This window comes from Panthera pardus, unplaced genomic scaffold (assembly GCF_024362965.1).
Source record: "Panthera pardus isolate Hobbes unplaced genomic scaffold, ASM2436296v1 HiC_scaffold_12, whole genome shotgun sequence".
Taxonomy (NCBI): domain Eukaryota; kingdom Metazoa; phylum Chordata; class Mammalia; order Carnivora; family Felidae; genus Panthera; species Panthera pardus.
The window spans coordinates 9,123,173-9,135,078 of NW_026526677.1; the positions used below are offsets into that span (position 1 = coordinate 9,123,173).

At 43.4% G+C, this 11,906-nt stretch overlaps 1 pseudogene; it reads right to left on the reverse strand.

Annotated features, from left to right (window-relative positions):
• Positions 1-10,814: 10,814 nt before the first annotated feature.
• On the reverse strand, positions 10,815-10,992 carry LOC128776359 (U2 spliceosomal RNA; annotated as a pseudogene).
• Positions 10,993-11,906: the final 914 nt, after the last annotated feature.

Sequence of the window (11,906 nt, forward strand, 5' to 3'; positions counted from 1 at the left end):
AAAGAAGAGAACCGTCAGGGTTGTCTCAGTGGAGGATGGGGAATGTGAGGGGGGATAAAAGCCAGAAAGAGGAGAGGAAATACAGCCAAAGCCATCACTTAGAAGCGAAATAAATGTGCCATCTCAAAAGTACCTGATTCTAAGTAAATTAGACAGTGAACAATAATGCAGCAGCAAACCTTTCTCTCTCATTGCAACCAGATAGTAAAAGAGAGAAACATGGGGCGCCTGGGTGGCTCAGTTGGTTGAGCATCTGACTCTTGATTTTGGCTCAGGTCATGATCTCATGGTTCCTGGGATGACGGGATGAGCCCCCCATCGAACTCTGTGCTGGCAGGGCAGAGCCTGCTTGAGATTCTCTCTCTCTCTCTTTCTCGCTCTCTCTCTCTCTCTACCCCTCCCCCTCTCGTGCTCTCTCTCTTCCTCTCTAAATAAATAAATAAACTTTTAAAAAGTAGAAAAAAAGAGTAACATCAGAGATATAGCAGATCAACCTATGGAAGAAACAGAGAAGCATTTGTAACATAGTATCCTTGGACAGATGACATCAGATATTTAGCTGATCAGAGACAGAATACTGATCTCATCCAAGAGGCTACATAGTAATAAGGGATTAAATTATCCTTAAAATGGTGACTGAAGTCCCCCAACATCAGCTCTTTCTACCATTGTGGTCACACGATACTGGTGGGTATTGCTATTTTTCCAGCCCCTGTGACCTTCAAAACTTTCTATCATCACATCCTTTGGAAGAAAATCTCTTAAGTGCAGCCACACTCACGAGGTCTGGCATTAAGCTCTGCCTCCTGGATGGGAGGGAGTATTGACGTGAATTACTGGAGATTTTCTGTACAGGAGATTTATCTCTTCTCCCTCATTTATCTGGTTATTTGTTTTTTGTCAGTATGGACTTGTGCATATGTATTTTATCCTTTGGGTTAGAATGCAATACTATATTACTGGGGGTTTTGCTCAAACTGTTACAGCTTTGGCCGCTGTGAGCTCTTTTAGGTTGGCTCTTTTAATACATTCCTCTTTCTGCTGTCCCCCTGTCTCCCCCCACATACAGTTTTTTTGAGCACGTCTTTACTTCCTGGCACTACAAAATGGTCCAGGCTCATCTTGTATGTATGTTAGGGCCCCAGCCCTAGAATCAGCCATATCTCCAAAGAGCCCTGGTTCCTTTTATTGGGAGAATGGTATTAGAAACCAAGATCTGGGCACTTAGATGCCACCTTCTTCTCCTTCTCCTTCTCCTTCCTCAAGTTTATTTATTATTTATTTTGAGGGGGAAGGGCAGGGGAGGGGCAGAGAGAGGGAGAAAGAATCCCAAGCAGGCTCTGTGCTGTCAGCACAGAGCCCAATACAGGGCTCAATCTCACCAATGGTGAGATCATGACCTAAGCCCAACTCAAGGGATGCTTAACTGACTGAGCTACCCAGGCACCCTTCAGGTGTCCTTTGACGAACAAAAGTTATCCATCAAAAATGTTATCAGTCTTGGGGGCACCTTAGTGGCTCAGTCAGTTGGGTGTCTGAGTCTTGATTGCGGCTCAGGTCATGATCACAGAGTCGTGGGATCGAGCTCGACTTTGGATTCTGATCTGAGTGTGGAGTCCGCTTAAGATTCTCTCTCCCTGCCTCTCTGCCCTTCTTCCCCCACACCTCATGTGCTCTCTCTCTTTCTATCTCTAAAATAAAAAATAATAATAATAAAGTGTTATCAGTTTGGGTGGGATGGCTGGGATTGAAAAAATAGGGGTGCCTGGCTGGCTCAGTTGGTGGAGCATCCGACCCTTGATCCCAGGGTCATGAGTTCAAGCCCCACATTGGGCATGGAGCCTACTTAAATAAATAAATAAATAAATAAATAAATAAATAAATAAGTAAGTAAGTAAGTGTTTTCTCTTATGGCCCACATTTTTACTTTTGACGTCTTATTTTAAAATGTATTATTGGGACACCTTAGTGGCTCAGTCAGTCAGGCATCCAACTCTTGATTTCAGCTCAGGCCACGATCTCACAGTTTCATGAGTTCGAGCCCTGCATGGGCTCTGTGCTGACAGTGTGGAGCCTGCTTGGGATTCTCCCTCTTTCTCTGCCCCTCCCCCACCCACACTCTCTCTGTCTCTCTCAAAATAAATAAACTTTATAAAAAATTTTAATGTATTATTTGTTTTGGAAAATATTATTATTTGGTGTGTTATTTTAAGAATCTTTCTTTTTGTTTATTTGTGAGAGAGAGAGAGAGAAACACAAGTGGGGCAAGGGCAGAGAGAGAGGAAGACAGAGTCTGAGGCAGGCTCCAGGCTCTGAGCTATCAGTGCAGAGTCCGAGGTGGGGCTCAAACTCACAAACCCTAAGATCATAACCTGAGCTGAAGTCCGCGTTTATCTGACTGAATTACCCAGGCACCCCTAAAAATTCTTTCTTTACTTCAAGGCCTGAAAGATATTCATCGACATTTTCTATGCAAGAAGGTAAGGTTTTGTTTTTGACATTCAAGTCTTTAATCCACCTTTAATTGATTTTTTATTTATGGTAAAAGCCAACCTCACCTTTTTTATAAATGGGTAACTGTGATATGATAAAAGCAGAGAGAGAGAGAGAACACAAGGGCACAAGAAAGGGCATGAACCTTTGTCCCTAGTTCCTGATACTGAGCTCCTAAATCTCTTGGAATTCCTGGGTGATAAGAAAGCCTCTTCCAAAGAGACCACTCTTGGTGGTAGCTTTGGGGTAGAGACTGGCCACCAGAAAAATCAAGGCATGACTAGAGGGTTGTAACTTCCAGTCCTATCCCCCAACTTCCAAGCAGGGGGGAGGGGCTGGAGACTGAGTTAATCACCAAGGGCCAATGATCATGCCTGCATAATGGAACCTCTGTAGAAACCAATCAATGGGGTTTGGAGAACTTCCAGGTTGATGAACATGTACCAGGAAGGTAACCCACCCAAGTCCACGGGGTCTGAAGATCCTATGCTTGGAACCTTCCAGACATCACCCCATGTACCTCTTCATCTGGCTATTCATTTGTATCCTTTATAACGTCCTTTTTAATAAACTGGGAATAGTAAGTAAAGTGTTTCCCTGAGTTCTATGATCTGTACAACAAATTGTGTCCACACAAAAACCTGAACACGGATGTTTATAGCAGCTTTATTCATCATTGCTAAAACTCAGAAGCGACCAGACCAAGATGTCCTTCACTAGGTGAATAAAGAAACTGGTACATCCAGATAATGGAACATTATTGAGCTATCAAGCCACAAAAATACAGGGAGGAATCTTAGATGCATATTGCTAATCTTAAATGCATAAGAAGCAAATATGAAAAATCTACATACTGTATGATTCCAACTATATGACATTCTGGAAAAGCCAACACTATGGAGACAGTAGAAAGATCAGTGGTTGCAAGGAGTTCTGGGAGTGGGTGGGGGGGGAGGGCAGGCTGAATAAGCCGAGGGCAGGGGATTTCTAGGACCAGAAGACTATTCTGTACAATACTGTAATGGTGGATACATGTCATTAGACATGTGTCAAACCCCACAGAATGTACAACACAAAGAATGAACCTTAATGTAAACCATGGTCTTTAGTTAATAATAATGTATCAGTATGGGCTCATCAACTATAACAGGTGTACCTCACTAAAGCAAGATTTTAATAGGGGAAAGGGTGGGAGGTGGAGAGAGGGTAATGGAAGATATGGGAACTCCATTCTTCCTGTCCACTATTCTGTAAACTTAAAATTGCTTTCAAAAAATAAATTATATTGAATAAATTAAGGTGTTTACTACAGAGAAAACTAAAACTCAAAACTTTAAAGAAATGGATCCTCTAGCAAGTTTAGAACAGATTCCCTTTCATCCTCAAATTAGCAGCATTAGAACGGATTACCCAGTTTCTTTAAAATAGTACTATCAAGGGGCGCCTGGGTGGCTCAGTCGGTTGAGCATCTGACTTCGGCTCAGGTCATGATCTCACAGCTCGTGAGTTCAAGCCCCGCGTCAGGCTCTGTGCTGACTGCTCGGAGCCTGGATCCTCCTTCAGATTCTGTGTCCCCCTCTCTCTCTGCCCCAACCCACTTGCATTCTGTCTCTGTCTCTCTAAAAAATAAATAAACATTAAAAAAATTTTTTAAATAGTACTATCAATAATTTAATTCCAGCATAGTCACCGTATGGTGTTATCTTAGTTTTGGGTGTCCAATATAGTGATTCAACAATTCCATGTCACCAGGTGCTTATTGTTATGCCCAGAATTCATGATCCCCAAAGACCACCAGGGAGCCAAGTCCGATGCAAAAGCAAAGAGCCTTTATTCGAGCTAGCTGGAGCTCAATCCCCCACCTGCACCGAGGCAGCGGTGAGATACTGGAGAGGGTGCGTTTCAAAAGCACAAAGGTTTTATAGGGATCATGGCCTTAGCCGATTGGCTGGGGAAGGGTCGTGGCCTCAGCTGATTGGCTGGGGAAGGATAGACCAATGGCTGCCAAGGTGTGGTCCCAGATCAGCAATTATCAGCGTCACCTGGAACTTGTTAAAATGCAAAGGTTGGGCCTGGTGGTCACAGACCTACTAAATCAGAAACTCTAGGGGTGGGGCTCAGCGATCTTGTTTGAACAGATCTTGTTTGAACTTGTTTGAACAAGTCTTCCAGGAGATTCTGATGCACCTGAAGTTTAAGAACCACTGTGTCTGAGGTTGTTTAACATGTTTGGCCTCAGTGTATACAGAACGTTTCTCACTGGTCACCTATTAACCATTGGCTGTCAGCCTTGCTGTGCTATATAAATACCTAGCACCAAACACCATCCCCAGAGACTCTGAATAATTGGTTTGGGGAGGGGTAAAATGCTCCCAGGTCATTCTAAGCCTGGACAGGGTTGAGGGCTCCTGCCTCTGGCCCCTACCTGAGAGAAGCCCTCCCTCTTCTACTCACACTTTCCACGCCTCTCATACTCCCCTTCCTCCCACCTTAGACTTCGGAAGAATGCATCAATCGGTAGCCTGCTTTCTTAGAAAACATAAGTTACTCAAGGGGAGGAGGCGTGGTCTGAGGTTTGAGCGGGAACCTCTTCCTGCGGCCATATCAGGGACATAGTCACTAGTTGGCCGGCCTAGGTCTGCTCTTTCACTTATCACAAGCGCCCTTGTTAATCCCCATCACCTATTTCACCCATCTCCCCACCTCCCCTCTGAAAACCATCAGTTTCTTCTCTACGGTTAAGAGTCTGTTTCTTGGTCTGTCTCTCTCTCTTTTTTCCCCTTTGCTTATTTGTTTTGTTTCTTAAATTCCACATATGAGTGAAATGATATCATATGTCTTTCTTTGACTGACTTATTTCACTTAGCATAATACGCTCTAGTTCCATCCGCGTTGTTGCAAATGGCAAGATTTCATTCTCTTTTATGGCTGAATAATATCCTATTGTGTATATGTACTACATCTTCTTAATCCTTTCATCTATCAGTGGATACTTGAGCTGCTTGCATAACTTGGCTATTATAAATGATGCTGCTATAACCATACGGGTGCATGTATCCCTTTAAATTAGTGTTTTTGTATTCTGGGGGATAAATACCCAGTAGTGCTATTAATGGATCATAGGGTAGTTCTATTTTTAATTTTTTGAGGAAACTCTTTACTGTTTTCCTTAGTGGCTATACCAGTTTGCATTCCCACCAACAGTGCATGAGTGTTCTTTTTTTCCAAGTTCTTGCCAACACTTGTTGTTGTCTGTGTCATTAATTTTAGCCATTCTGATGAGTATGAGGTGATATCTCACTGCAGTTGTGACTTTCATTTCCCTGATGATGAGATGTTAAGCATCTTTTCATGTGTCTTTTGGCCATCTGGATGTCTTCTTCGGAGAAATGCCTTTTCATTTCTTCTGCCCATTTTTTAATTGGTTTATTTGGTTTTGGGGGTGTTGATTTGTATAAGTTCTCTTTAAGTTTTATTTATTTAAGCAATCTCTATACCCAACGTGAGGCTCAAACTCACGACCCCAAGATCAACAGTCGCATGCCCTTCCAACTGAGCTAGTCTTGTGCCCCTGTATAAGTTCTTTATATATTTTGGATACTAACCCTTTTTGGATATGTCATTTGCAAAAATCTTCTCCCATTTAGTTGGTTGTCTTTTAGTTTTGTTGACTGTTTCCTTTGCTGTGCAGAATCTTTTTATTTTGATGAAGTCCCAAATAGGTTATTTTTGCTTTTATTCCCCCGTCTCAGGAGACATATCTAGAAAAATGTTGCTATGGCTGACGTCAGAGACCTTTCTGGCTGTGTTATTTTCTAGGATTTTTATGGTTTCAGGTCTCAAATTTAAATTACTATCAGTAATTTACAAAATACTTTTATAGGTAACTAACATTCAATTTGGGGGGTAGGGAATGAGACCTAAATGTTTTGCTCTACTTATAGAAAATTCTGTACAAAAAAGTCCAAATTGAGGGGCGGTTGGTGGCTCAGTTGGGAGAGTGTGTGACTCTTGATCTTGAGGTGGTAAGTTTGAGCCCCATTTTGGGTGTAGGGATTACTTTAAAAATAAAAAAAATTTTTTTTGGTAATTTTTAAATTATTTATTTATTTATTTATTTATTTATTTATTTATTTTTGAGAGAGAGAGAACAAGCGGGGGAGTGACAGAAAGAGAGGGAGACACAGAATCTGAAGCAGGCTCCAGGCTCTGAGCTGTCAGCACAGAGCCCAACGTGGGGCTTGAACCCACAAACTGTTGAGATCATGACCTGAGCTGAAGTTGGATGCTCAACCCACTGAGCCACCCAGGTGCCCCCAAAATAAATTCTTTAAAAAAATCCAATTGAATCTAAAAATTATTAGATTAAGAGTTCAATTAAAAAACTAGATGCAGAACAATTCTGTTCTGTATACCAGTAGCAAACAATGAGAAAAAAAAATTTTTTAAGTTGCCATTTATACTAGCAACTGTTAACCTTAAAAATAAAACTGTCAGTTATCTTACCAGAAAAAAAATGAGTTTATTCAGGAATACCAGAGAATTGCAATTCAGGACATGTGGGAAATTTGCAACAGTCTATAAAACTGAAAATACTCTTGCTGTTATCTGGAAATGTCACTCCTAGATGCATACCCCGGAGAAACTCTCATACGTGTGCACAAAGCAACATATGAAAGATTTCACTGCCACATCAGTTACACCAATATATATCTGGTAACCTGAAAAATGTTCTATCACTAAGGGACAAGATCATCTGTAGAAAATCTCTAAATAGAGCACTATAAATAAATATTAAAGAACCAGGACATAAAAGACAAGTAAAATATGTGTCAAAAATATAGCATTAAAGAAAGAGGGGAAAGAGCAGATTTATCTTAAATTTTTTTCCCAAAAACCAAAAGACATAGTGGAATGCAACAGTCTGCATTTTAACTGATATTGACTCCAAAAGGGAGAACCATACCATTCATGGGGGTACTGCAATATCGGGTTGGTTTGTAGAATAGATGGAGAGAGCCCCTATTCAATCTCTCTGTTCCAAAAACGCACATAATAATAATAATAATAATAATAATAATAATAAACTTGATGAAGTATCCTCAGGTACAGGTTTACAAGATACTAAATGATAAGAACACATACTATTCATGGGGCGCCTGGGTGGCTCAGTCGGTTGAGCATCCAACTAGCTCAGGTCATGATCTTAAAGTTGACAAGTTTGAGCCCCACATTGGGCTCTGTGCTGACAGCTCAGAGCCTGGAGCCTGCTTCGGATTCTGTGTCTCCCTCTCTCTCTGCCCCTCCCCCGCTCATGCTCTGTTTCTCTCTGTCTCAAAAATAAAGATAAACATTTAAAAAAAAAAACGTTTTTTTAAAGAACACATACTGTTCTTCATCTTGGGCCAAGAAACAAAGAAACAACCTACAATTAAGATTCCCAGCAGAACTCGCTTCCCAGCTGTCCCTTATAAAATTCCACATCCTCAACTCTTCCAAAAACCAGTCTCACCCCTCTATGAGAGAGCTTCTCCTGGCATACTTCTCCACGGTTCAGGAAATAAGGAAATTCTGTCCTCAAACTGAATTTTTCCCAGAGGTGAATGCCCTACTCCCAGATCCCAGGAGAGCCCTGTTCATTTGCGGATCCCTTTTCCTCCACGAATGGAGGCAGTGCCTCTTGCTGCCAGGAGGGGGCAGACGCAGCCTCCATCCTCTGAGAGAGCTTCCTGTTGCCAGGAAGCTGTCGACAGTTCAACTGCATTTTCCTAACAGCCTCTTCAGGAGCTTCCTTCATAGCACAGGGCAGGCACTCTATGCATTACAGTGTCATGCCTTGTTCTACACGATAGGGATAAAATAAGTTATACAGACTCGATTTCTGACCTCAGGGAGTTTATATAGGGAAGGGGTCAAGTAGAGCAAGGGAGGGAATGAGTAGTGATATTAAAACTGGAAAAGGAAAACGGGCCTTGTTGGCTCTGTCAGTAGGTACAGATTTTAACCTAAGAGCAAAGGAGAAGCACTGAGGATTTTGAGCTGAGATCAGACTTTCCGTTTAGAAAGATCGCTCTGGTGGCGCCTGAGTGGCTCAGCCAGTTAAGCATCCAGCTCCATTCAGCTCATGATCTCACACAGTTCGTAAGTTTCAGCTCCCGCATTCGGATCTGTGCTGACAGCTCAGAGTGTGGAGCCTGCTTCGGATTCTGTGTCTACCTGTCTCTTTGCCTCTCTCTCTCTCTCTCTCAAAAATAAAACATGTTTTAAAAATTAGAAAGATCAGGGGCGCCTGGGTGGCTCAGTCGGTTGAGTGCCGACTTCGGCTCAGGTCACAATCTCGCGGTCCGTGAGTTCAAGCCCCGCATCGGGCCCCTGTGCTGACAGCTCAGAGCCCGGAGCCTGTTTTAGATTCTGTGTCTCCCTCTCTCTGACCCTCCCCCATTCATGCTCTGTCTCTCTCTGTCTCAAAAATAAATAAACGTTAAAAAAAAAAATTAGAAAGATCAGGGGCACCTGGGTGGCTCAATCGGTTGGGCGGCCGACTTCGGCTCAGGTCATGATCTCGCGGTCCGTGAGTTTGAGCCCCACGTTGGGCTCTGTGCTGACAGCTCAGAGCCTGGAGCCTGTTTCGGATTCTGTGTCTCCCTCTCTCTGACCCTCCCCCATTCATGCTCTGTCTCTCTCTATCTCAAAAATAAACGTTAAAAAATTTTTTTAAAAAAAATTAGAAAGATCACTCTGGCTATAATGTGGAGAATGGGTTATAAGGGGTTGAAGTCATGAGATGCTTGGGTGGCTCAGTCAGTTAGGCAACCAACTATTGATTTCTGCTCTGGTCATGATGTCGCGGCTCGTGGGTTTGAGCCCCACATCGGGCTCTGCACTGGCAGTGCAGATCCTGTTTGGGATTCTCTCTCTCTCTCTGCCCCTCCCACACACACTCTCTCTCAGAATGAATAAATAAACTTAAAAAAAAACACACACAAAAAAAGAGAGTTAAGTCAAAGCCAGGGAACCAGTTTGGGAATCTGTAGCAGAAATCCAGGGGTGAATGGCTTACACTAGGGTACTGAGAAGGAGAAAAGCATCTACTGACATCCAGAAGCTGGCCTGGGATTCACACCGAGACCTTGGTGGTCTCCTGTTGAACGTAATTTCAGAATATCAACATAAGACAAGGCCACTCTGTGATCATGGTGGATCAAGGCAAAACAAGTCCATCCCATACGTCTGAGCACAGAAAAAAGCATGAACATCGTCCAGATAGCAAAAGTCCAAACTGCTCCCTGTCCTCGCTAATATGAGTGATGGTTTCTTTACCAATCATAAGTCAGTCTCATTCTATCCTTCTGTCCTTCTAGGTAAGACTTATTAAGATACCCCATAATAAATGATGTCACTTCCTGAAAACATCAAATCCAGTGTAAAGCCTCACTTGCTTAAAATCTCCCACAAATCACTTAGCACAAGCCCAAATCCTGCAGTAAATTCTTTCTAACACCCTCTTACTGAGACACCCCGTGATTCCCGACGGGGTGTGTTCTTCCTCGCTGCAACAAATAACCAACTTGCTCCGATACAAATACGTTCCCGGAAGTGTTTGGCCGGAGAAGATTTACAGCATATCAGCGGCAGGGATAATGACCACGTTCTGGCTTAGACAATCGAGTCAAAGAGGGCACGTCGGGGAAGGAACAGATTTGTAGGAAAAGATGATAAATTCCATTGCGGACAAGTTGAGCTGAGCTGTTTATGGGCCATCCCAGTGAAGATGTCTGATAGACAGATACCAGGGTGTGTGCAGTCCAGGAGATCTTGTGTTGGGATGAAGTGGGGGAGATGGCAGCATATATATGGTAAATGAGGCCCAAGGTGATGGGTAAGCTGGTTTATCTAGGCAGAGTCTAGCGAGGGAGAAAACAAGTGGACCCGGAACAGAACCCTCAGGAACGGGTAGGAATAGATAGTGAAAAAGGTCAAGACGGAAGAGGAAACCCAGGAGGGTGCAGGGTCCCAGAAAGCAAAGGTAGGGAGCACTTCAGGAAGAGGGGGAGGTCACCAGTGTCAAATGCCACAGAGAGGTCAAGAAAGATGGAAGTATCTTCTGGGATTAAGTGAATGAGGTCAGTAGTGGCCTCCATGGAGGGGCGGGTACAGGAGCTGGAGTGCAATGGGTTAAGGACAGAATGGGAGAAAAGGTCATCGCTGGAATGGGGACGGTGCAGTTTCAGAGATTCCTACTTTGTCTTTCCCACTGTGATAGCTTTTTTCCCCCAGCCCAAAGACCTGATGTGGTGGTAATGCGCTCCAACCCCAAGTATATCAACCCCGTTAAGCACCCGGGGACCAGGGAAACGATGAATGGAGTACCCAAAGCAAGCTCTTATTCTAGCCCCCGCTCCCCAAATCAATGGAATACACTGTCCTCAGATACAGGAGGTATCAGATGTTAAACTGATAAGAACAGATACCACACTTGAGCTTAGCCAAAAGATCAATTCCTACCCGTATCAACTCCCTATTATCCCAAACCTTCCTCCCTCAGGTCCACAAATACAGCATATGAGCCTGTCCTTATAACCTTCAACATTCTCGTCTCCTCTGAGACCAGGCTAATCCTCCCCAGTGTCACGCTTCTCCACAATCCAGTAATTCTGTCATCAAATTGGGACTGTTTCTCCATGGAAGCTAGTAATTCCTGGCAAAGCGGTAGTTATTTGTATATCCACCTCCGTTAAGCGAGGCAGTGCCTCTTGTAGCCAGGTGAGGGCAGAGTTGCTCCCTGAGCAAACCCTCCCGGACCTCAGTAAGCAAGGAGCACCTGTGATATGTAGGGCAATGAATTGGGGCTGGAAAAAGGTCATTCGAAATTTATGGAGATAAACTGATATATACTGAGTCCTACTTAGTGTCTTGCATTCTGCCAGGCAACAGGGATACAATGATGATTTTCACGGGCATGATCTTGAATTAAAAAGAGTTATAGTGGGAGGCAAGGTGAATCAGGCTTGGGGAGGGAGTGGTGGTTAAAAAAAAAAAAAAAGCTGGCAAGGAAAGCAGGGGTCTTAACGGCTATACTGATGGGTCCTAAAGACGATGGAAAGGCACTGAAGTTTTATGAGCTGAGAAGTGAGACTTGATCATAATTTTTTATTTGGAAAAATCACTCTGGCTGCAAGGGGGAGAATGGATTGATTGGAAGGGAGGAAACCACACCCAGGGAGCAGGTTAAATTTTTTGTAAAAACCTCAGGGTGAATGGCTTGAATTAGGGTAGCAGAAGTGGGGGGCATGGACAATTGGGTGGAATGAATAGTGAGGTGAAGTCCATTTTGGAAAAGTTGAGGAGTCTGGGGACCAACCAAGTGATAACGTTCATCCAGAAGGCAACTGGACTTACCGCTGTGAAGCTCA